Source organism: Scylla paramamosain, chromosome 10, assembly GCF_035594125.1.
Source record: "Scylla paramamosain isolate STU-SP2022 chromosome 10, ASM3559412v1, whole genome shotgun sequence".
In the NCBI taxonomy this organism is placed as follows: Eukaryota; Metazoa; Arthropoda; class Malacostraca; order Decapoda; family Portunidae; genus Scylla; species Scylla paramamosain.
In genome coordinates, this window is record NC_087160.1 from 26,856,932 (window position 1) to 26,866,931 (window position 10,000).

A 10,000-nucleotide genomic window follows, 5' to 3' on the forward strand; every position below is an offset into this window, starting at 1 on the left:
TGTAAAATAATCACGCGACAACAAATACGTACGTGCAAAATCCCATTATGAAGAATATTGGGGACATTAGACTAAAGAAAAGAACAAAAAAAGATAATGTTTTTTTTTCTCGTATTACAAAAACTGTCCATTGAACTTCAGTCTTTCAGCTTACGAAAAGGGTCATAAAGGCTACTAGTACAAGTACAAGAGAGAGAGAGAGAGAGAGAGAGAGAGAGAGAGAGAGAGAGAGAGAGAGAGAGAGAGAGAGAGAGAGAGAGAGAGAGAGAGAGAGAGAGAGAGAGAGAGAGAGAGAGAGAGAGAGACCAATTATGCCAAACCGTTAGTAACAATTCCCACAATGAGTCATGCAGTTACAATACAAAGAAGGAAAAAAAAATTGAAAATATAGGAGTACAATTTAGCCTTGAGAGGAGAAAGTGCCTGATGGTTCCATATATCAAGCGTGCAGGCGAGTGATCCCTTAACAAGCGGGTCAGCGGCAGTTACAGGGCGGGCCACTCCTGTGTATGTCGTCTGAGATTCGGTGACGCAACCAATGACGCAATAAGGCGGGCGGGAGAAAGCTTAGCGGCAATTGACCGGATCGGCGAAAGAATGACAGTTTCTCCCGCACGATTGGCTCTCGAGCTTTATCTAAGGTGGAAGAACCCTTACTCCCTTTCTCCCCCACGCCCGCTTTTCTCTCTCTCTCTCACTCTCTCTCTCTATCACTCACTTTCAACTTGCAGCTCTTTGTATCCCTTCCCACCCAGTGTAACAGCCACGCCCAGCACCCGACACACACACACACACACACACACACACACAGACATACACACACACACGCACGCACACACACTGGTCACGTCCACAAGGGGCCAGGATAACATGCGGGCGCGAGACTCTTGTGAAATCCTACTCTTGTAATGCCCATTCCTAGGGTGACGGTGAGACGAGAGAGGACAGTGCGGGGCGGGCAGGAGTCAAGTGGTTCTGGGAGAGGAGAGGGGAGGGAGGGGAGAGGGGAGAGGGGAGAAGGGAGGACAGTGCCGGCAATAGAGGGAGAGAAAGATGACGGGTAGTCTGGTGTAGGAATGTAGAGGGTAAAGAAAGAGAGAGAGAGAGAGAGAGAGAGAGAGAGAGAGAGAGAGAGAGAGAGAGAGAGAGAGAGAGAGAGAGAGAGAGAGAGAGAGAGAGAGAGAGATAAAAAGAAATGATGCTGAGGAAAAGAAATGTGTGCGAGATGAGAAGACCAAGGGTGAAGGTAGGAAAGAAAGGACGAGGGAGAGGAGAGGAGAGGAGAGGAGAGGAGAGGAGAGGAGGAGGGTATAAGTGGAAGAGAAGCTAAGGTGAAGGCCAGGATGTTGGGATAGGAGGAGGAGGAGGAAAGGAAGAAGCTGTGGCAGGAGATTAACGCAAGACGGGTAAAATGCCTTTCTGGTCAGTCAGCATTAAGGCTGTAGTATAGCCTTAGGTAGACTCTCTCTCTCTCTCTCTCTCTCTCTCTCTCTCTCTCTCTCTCTCTCTCTGTAAATTCCTCCCCTCACCTTTAATTCCATCTTGTCTTAGGCCCATCCGTCCCTTCCTCTCCCTCCCCCTACACTGCCTCTCTCCCAACACCCAGCCTCGCTCACACACCGCTCCTCTCTCGCTCGCTGCCTACCTCGCCTCGCCTCCACCGTCACACACACCACCCCCTATACTCCATCACGCGGAGAATCATCAATCCATCACCTAAATGCTCCGTCTTTCGCCACTCGAGCGCGTTATATATCCATCACCATCATTCCGTTACCCGCTCTCCGCCTCCACCACCGCCACCGCCGCCGCCGCAGTCCGCCGCCGTCTCCCTCACCTAGTCTTATGCAACGTGATGTTAGGTTACATTTTTTCTCTTGTCTTATTCTTCCCACGACCGTCGGCAGTTGCATAGGTGGTAACTCTCTCTCTCTCTCTCTCTCTCTCTCTCTCTCTCTCTCTCTCTCTCTCTCTCTCTCTCTCTGGCTACACAAACATGCGCAGCTTCTCACACCCTTATGCAGCATACCTACGTAAGGCCGCAGGTCCCTCCCTCCCAGACCTGAGACAAGGCCAGCACCAGCAGCAGCCCGCCCGCCCCAGTCTATAGATCCATATTAAAAAACCCTCTGCTCTCTCACCAAGGCTATTTCCACAGGTCACAAAGAGCCGGCTTCTCACGAGTGTTCCTCCTGTTTATAATGTAGAAATTTTCTTCATCTGTCACTAGAACCGTAAAAACTCTCTCAACACTTTGCTCTCTCACTGCGACAATTTTCAAAGGCCACAAAGATGATTAGCCAAATTTTCAAGATTGTTTCTCCTATTAATAATGTAGAAATCTTATTAGTCTGTAAAAACACCCGTAAAAGTGTTTTACTGTCTCACCACGACTATTTTCAAAGGCTACAGAGATGATTAGCAAGGTTCTTAAGAGTGTTTCTGCTATTCATAATGTAGAAAAGTTTGTTCATCTGTCACTAGAACCGTAAAAAACATCCATAAAAAACGCTCTGCTCTCTCACCAAGACTATTTTCAAAGGCCACAGAGATTATTAGCTGTGTTCTCAAGACCATTTCTCCTGTTAATAAAGTATAAATCTTATTAATTTGTCACCAAAACCGTAAAAAACACCCTGAAAAAACGCTTTGCTCTCTCACCCAGACTGTTTTCAAAGCCCACATAACTTGTCACCCGGTTCTCAAGAGTGTTTCTCCTGTTAATAATGCAGAAATCTTATTCATTTGTTACTAGAACCATAAAAATTCCCTGAGAAACGCATTGCTATCTCACTACGACTGCTTTCACAGGCCACAAAGATGATTAGCCAGGTTATCAAGGGTTTCTCCTGTTAATAATGTAAAATTCCTGTTAATCTGTCACTAGAATCATAAAAACACCTTAAAACCCAATGTATCTTCAACTAGAGTCTTTTGAAAGTAATGGAGGTGCGGCGTAGAAATGTTTCAGAATAATATAGTCTCTAGAGTAATGTGCCGCTCTACTCTATTCTCTTCCTAAAACACAGGGCCGGATATTGAAGCGTTCTTTCAACAGTGCGAGACAATAATTTTCACATAATTTTCTACAGATTTTTAGACATATTTGTACTTCAGTCTCTTCACTACTCGTTCCATAGCTTAGAAAAGAGGAATTTAACTTGTTCTCTCTTTCTCTGTGTAGATACTGACATATAATTCATTTTTTTTGCATTGCTCTGAATGTTGAAAGATGACCGCAACAGTAAAAGGATTAACAAAGCTTCTTTGTTAGGTTCTAGTGATAGTGTTGATTCTTCAAGGGTGCTACATGATTCTAGTGATCGTTTAACAAAGAATTTGTACCACTTACAGGAGAAATATCTCTGAAAATACGACTAACAAAATTTATGTGGGCTTTGGATAGTCTCCATGAGAGTCTAATGATTCAAAGTACGGTGGATAGGTATTATTGGGCAAACTCTAATCCACTCACTGATATTTGGTACATCTTTCTTTAATAACTAACCCCTCTGAGACATTTCTTACCGTTCTACAGCCACCTCCAAACATTACACTGGCTAGAAATTGCGAAATCTATTCCTTTCCATCTTTTTTCTTGTAGGTGCCTATAAAGGTTTTATTCACTGGGTTTAGTGCTGTGAATTGTTGCATATTGCAGTGAAAGGGCTAACCTGGTATAAGAAATGCATAAAAAAAATATGAAAACCCGTTAATTATTTTGACAGCATAGAAAATATATCAATCCTCAGGTAAAAAAAATTACACATACAGTTCCGCATCTTCATCACTCAGGTGTATACCAGGTTAGTGTTTTCACAGTAGTACATGCATATATACAAAGAGGGAGAGAGGAAGCAGGAAGCCGTATCCGTTAGCGCTGCAGTGCCTGTGTTGGCTGGGGAGTGACAGCGGTCGGCAATGTCTCAGTTTTCTTATCTAATCTTGTCCGACCTTCTTCCGCTAAATACCGTCTCCTCCTCCCCCTCCTCCGCCTCCATCTCCTCATCCTCCTCCTACTTCAGTGGTGCATTTTTTTATGACACATTATGAGATTCACGCGTCTCCTTCTCTCCTCCTCTACCTCCTCCTTCAGCTTTCTTCCCCTTCCGTTAGACTGGTATTCGTTTCCTTCTTTTCCTCTCAGGTAAGTTTGTTCTTCATATTTTTTTGTTAATATTTAAAAGGTATTTCAGTTTTATTCTGCATTCCCTTGCTTCATTTTCATTGTTCTGTACTTCACTATTTTTTTTTTTTTTTTGACAAGGCACTCAGTTACGCATTTCCTCTTACTTCACCTATGCAAGTTTCGAAGGCTGCTGCTTTCCTTATGGTTGTACAAAGATTACCATTTTCTTTTCCGGCACTGACATTGCGCAACAGTACATTCCACACTCGTAAGACTATCCCTTTGCGTGTGTGTGTGTGTGTGTGTGTGTGTGTGTGTGTGTGTGTGTGTGTGTGTGTGTGTGTGTGTGTGTGTGTGTGTGTATGTGTGTGATCCTGACCAACACTACAGTACACTCTTCACCTCCTTCATCCCGCGACACTACTTGATAAGTCCATCACGAGTCCCAGTCTTCTAAAAACAGGTGAGGAGAGCGATGCGCGCCCATTTGTATGTATGTATGTATGTGTGTATGTATGTATTTATGTATGTATGTAGTATGTGCATGAATACTAATCTGCACTATGAAGGATCTGTACTTTACTGGTACTGTCTCTGTTCTTTCCTTCAATTATACAACGCTCTTAGTTCATTACAGATATCTACGTATAAGTGTTTGTGTGTGTGTGTGTGTGTGTGTGTGTGTGTGTGTGTGTGTGTGTGTGTGTGTGTGTGTGTGTGTGTGTGTGTGTGTGTGTGTGTGTGTGTGTGTGTTCACTATTACGCTACAGTCATCATGGCGCCTTGTGCGAACACGGATTTGGAAACACGACACGCCTTTCCACATCAGAGTCTAGTGTAAATTACTTCACCAACAGCAAGACATTTTGTTCCTGACCCCGCCCTCACCTCTACTCAATACTCCCATGCAGTGTTTCTCTGACTTTTTCCCCTCCTGTCTATATTATCTGTGAGTCTTTCATCCGCGCGGCCCCGATGACGTCACGAGACAGATGAGCAAACAAGGGCAAGCGTACGTACAATGAACGGCTACACTTATCGTTTACAACACTGACCAGCTGCACAAACCACAACAAACAACGGAGACGAGAAAGAAAGGGGATGAAAAAAGAGGAGAAACAGAGAAAGAGAAGGCCAGAAAGAGAAGGAAAAGGATAACTACAATTACAACACAGACAAGACAGACGAGACACGCATGCAAAGATGAACAATAAGAAGATGAAACTTAAAGGCAAGAGGTTTGTGATGCGCATAGGATGATTAAAAGTTCCTGTGATACAATATGTGGGAGGAGAAAGAATGAGGAGGAGGGAACACTGGCGCCGGCATGGGGGAGAAGGTGGGAGTTTCAAGTGGCCAGCCTCCTGCCGACTAGCTCTCGGCCCGGCCACTTTATTTCACGAGAAAATGGCAGCAGTAAAAGGCCCTTGCAAGAAGCTCACCCAGCCACTTTATGGAGTATCTGTCTCAAAGTGGGGGCGGGGAGAGCCTCATCTTGGGACAGTAAGGGCAATTTGTGTCATGAGGAGTGTGGGTGAAGTGTGGGTGGGTGGGTGCCAGGGAGGGTGGAGAGGAGGGAGTGACCGGCTGAGGGTATCGACAGTGAGGTGAGAGAGAAGTGGTAGTGGTGGTGGTGGTGGTGGTGGTGGTGGTGGTGGTGGTGGTGGAGGTGATGGAGGGCACGGGCGGGTACGTGAATAGTTCCGGCTGCCTCTGTGGTGCGAGGGTAAACATTTTTGGAGGAGTTCACGCTCTTTCCCACCCTGATACCTTATTGTCCGCCACACCCTGCTCCCTTACCAGCGTCTCCCCTATCCTCCCACCCACCCTTTCCCTCCCCCCACCACACACTGGCGCCAATAGGATTACTTACGTTATAAAAGACTCGTAAATAAATGTATGTGGCATTCCTGTCGGGTCGGCCGCACACCCCTCCATTGCCTGCCCCTCCCCCCACTCCCCAACCGCGGCCCGGGCCTCCCCTTCAGGGCAATGGTCTGGCACGGTGGTAAACACGTTCCTAGCTTGAAAATTGTGCTGGTCTGACAAACAGCTGATAAAATGATTCCACGGAGATCCAGAAAGCGGCTCCCTCGGCACGCCCACGCCCGCCCGCACCTCTGCCCCTCGACCCCCGGATGTGTGTGTGTGTGTGTGTGTGTGTGTGTGTGTGTGTGTGTGTGTGTGTGTGTGTGTGTGTGTGTGTGTGTGTGACAAAGACACCTACAAGATATTACACACATACACAGGCAGACATCATCACCATCATCATCATCGCACTTATTCAATTTCGACTCTTATCATTATTATTACGAGGTGTCACATTTCCTTTCATCCTTAAGTGTCTGGCATTCAAGAAGCCACCCCTCGGGAACACATATATCAAGGCCGCACATAATGATGACGTAACACTGCCTCGCCGTGTGCTCCTGTCTTGCCTCATCGCCGTAAACCATCGGGGAGTGCTACAGGTGGGAGGAAAAAGCCCCTGCTGCCTCGTGGTGTTCGTGCAGGCGGGTGGCACGAAGCGGCCCAGCAACAGGTGCCGCAGTGCCACCCAGACCCCGCGAGATGAGCCAGCAGCAGGTCACACGCCCGGAAGCTGACTCACTTCTCCTGTCTCAATGGAAAACTCTCGCCACGTTCCATCTGAGGGCACGTGACAGCTTAACCCTTTCGCACTTCCCCTGCGTGAACGGAAGACTCATGATGTTTCTTTATGCTTCCATTTCTACTCTGTTCGAACAAATGAGAGGACACAAGACTGCGTGGCCTTTTAATAGTTATGATCGCTCTCTGGTATCATTCAAAGCTGAAAAAGATACACACACAAAAATAAAACTCGCTACATTCTTTACATTCATTTCTGCTTCGCTGGAACAAATCAAATGACACGAGACAGCGTAGCCTTTTTACTGTTATTGTCGCTCTTTGGTAATATTCACGGCACACGTGAGAAAAAGCGAAAAGAGGAAAATGAAAAACAAAGTTGATTTTGCCTTTCCTAGCCTGTATAACTATTCAATTTGCGTTAGTACAAATTAACTGTCTAAATAGCCAGACGTAATTATGTGGTAATTTAGCACAGATTGAAAGGTTCTAGTGGGTCAATCAATGATGTTTTCATGATTGCAGTCATAGTCTAATCCTTTCACTGGAATAATTCTTCACATAACCACTTGCAGCTTTATAGACACAAGACCCGAGCGCCGCTAAAGAGACCTGATGCCTGACTGACGTGACTGCCGATGCGCCGCACCTGGAAGTGCCGCGCGCAAACACCTGCACGCCGCCAAGGCTCGCCACCTGTTTGTATTCCGTCCCTTCATGTTCCTCCTCAGTCTCCTTATTAATTCCATGTGTATTCAGTAATCTGTGTCATCTGAAAGGCAAATCACGTCCCGCCGTGCCGAGGCAGGAAATTAATTTGATGTACAGGTTGCCACGCGACACATGTCCTGGTCCTCCTCCCGCAGCGGCACTGGCTGGCTGGCGGCTCGCACTCATCATAATAACACAAGATCATAAGAAAATAAGAGCAGCTGCAAGAAGCCATTGGGTCTACACGTGGCAGTCCCTGTATGAAACATCTACCTATTTTCACCTATCATCCCCACCATAAATTTGTCTAATCTTCTTTTAAAGCTCCCTAATGATTCAACACCAATACCCTGACTACTGAGTCCATGCCATTCATCTACCACTTGTTTGAGAACCAGTTTCTTCCTCTCTCTCTTTTTTCAATACAAGTTTTCGTCAAAGTTGAACCCAATATAACACATCCTTCGATCTACACAAGGGGTGGTCAGACAAAGCAAAGAACTCATCATAATAATCACAATAATTAACATACAACACACCACCACACACATGATAAGGCCTCTCTAATTTCACAAGTTGAGCCACACTACACACCACACTGGCTCTGGGCGTCTTAGAGTGTGGCCTGCAGCGTGAAAAGAGCCAACTGAGCCAGGCTAACTATGCCTCGAGACGGGAACTTGTGTGTCGTAACCAGAAGGCAGAATTAACCATCTGACTTCCGGAAGCGTACATTCACCCGCCCATTGCAAGCACGCGCCACCCGTACACTGAGCGGCTTAGTACAGTTGCGTCCCCTCTCCAGCAACACCAAGGGACCCGCACTTACTAGGTTACGGTGACGCGCTGCTCCGGGTTCTCTCGGCTCTAGTGGGTTGGTGTACTGTATAGAATTTATATGATCATTGTTTTTTTCCTTCAGTTTGTTCCGTGTGTGTGTGTGTGTGTGTGTGTGTGTGTGTGTGTGTGTGTGTGTGTGTGTGTGTGTGTGTGTGTTATTTTATCTACTACAGAAAAATTCCTTACATTAACTTTCTTTTTTCTCATTTCTTCACTCGTCGTCTTATCTTCCTTCTTTTTTTTTCTTTTTTTTTTTTTTGTTTCTTGCACTGATAAGCGGCTTACGAGGAAGATCTCCACTGCAATCCCTTCCCTTACTCCCGTCCCTGCCCATACCACCGCCTCACCACTACCACCTACGTCAAACCACTAACCCAGCCCTCACTACGTACAGTCACCACCTAATAAGACCAACAATACCAGTACCATCACCACCACACCTCACCACAACGCCTACAACGATGCAAGAATAACAATAAAAACCCGCATCTTTTTCCTCCTCGTGCATCACCTCCAGCCTATGTAGAAAACGAGAACACGCTGCTCTTTTACAACCTGACTGCTCGGCCGACACGACAAACGCTGGCTGGAGAGGCGAGGAGAGGAGGGGTGAGCAGGAGTGGGCCGGCGCGTGCTGACACTCTCGCTTATCAGACATTACGAGGCACCAAGTGGACGGCAGGGGCTTAGAGAGATAGCGAATAGCAGAACACGAGTAGGTAAGGTAAGCTCTCTCTCTCTCTCTCTCTCTCTCTCTCTCTCTCTCTCTCTCTCTCTCTCTCTCTCTCTCTCTCTCTCTCTCTCTCTCTCTCTCTCTCAAGGTCAGTCACTCATGCAGCATCATTAGAAATCTCTGACGTTGTGTTTGCCTCCTTGCATAGTAAGTGAGACTACTGTGATCACATGTGTGCGCGTGTGTGTGTGTGAGTGTGTCCTTCAGTCTACTGTGCACATGTGTTCAGGTCGCTACGCATCTACATCATGCGCCACATTACCACGGGGCAGCGCCACTCACTGACGCCCGCACTCGCCATGTATCAACAATGTGGTGTTCAGCTTCTTACTACGTCAACACGGTGCGTTGTAATACCCCCTCTGTGACGCAAGGGGAGGCGGCGAAGGAATGGCGTGCGGGCGAATGTATTCTCTTCCCCTCCCGGCGGGGCGTTAAGTTATGGCCGAGTTATGTGCGTATGGGAACAGTTCAGGGGTCCTTGTGAGGCGGCGCGACCAAGCCACATTCCTTGCCTAGTCTGGCAGAAATGGAGGGAGATGACTTCGATTCACACACACACACACACACACACACACACAAGGGCCCATCTCCAAAGTTACCCACAAACAAGAAAGATGCCGATCTCTCCCTCGCTTAACTTCACACATATTAGGCTGATGGATGTGGCGACATCACAACGCAGAGAAAAACAATGCGGCCAAGAGCGTGCGGTAGCTGTTGCTAGACGCTGCGCTGCGCCGTGCGATGACTTGTACTTATTGCGAGATTCCTTAAGAGGTTTATTATAAAATGTGTGAAGATGTTACGAATATGTAAATGGCCCAATGTCTGCGGCGGGCGATGAGAGGCGAGCCATTTGAGAGTCTGGCCTTCATCACACGTCCCCAGGGTCACGAGGGTCGCTTCAATCCGTGTCACCTGTGCTTCAATGCAAAGCCTCCTAGCTCAGGCTGAAGTGCTCCCCCGGTGCCCTT

General features: G+C 47.0%; 1 protein-coding gene across 2 annotated transcripts in view; it reads right to left on the minus strand.

The window, feature by feature from the left end:
- LOC135104451 (high affinity cGMP-specific 3',5'-cyclic phosphodiesterase 9A-like) overlaps nucleotides 1-10,000 on the minus strand; it is a 209,027-nt gene that overhangs the window by 185,803 nt on the left and 13,224 nt on the right. The gene's annotated exons all lie outside the window — the stretch shown is intronic.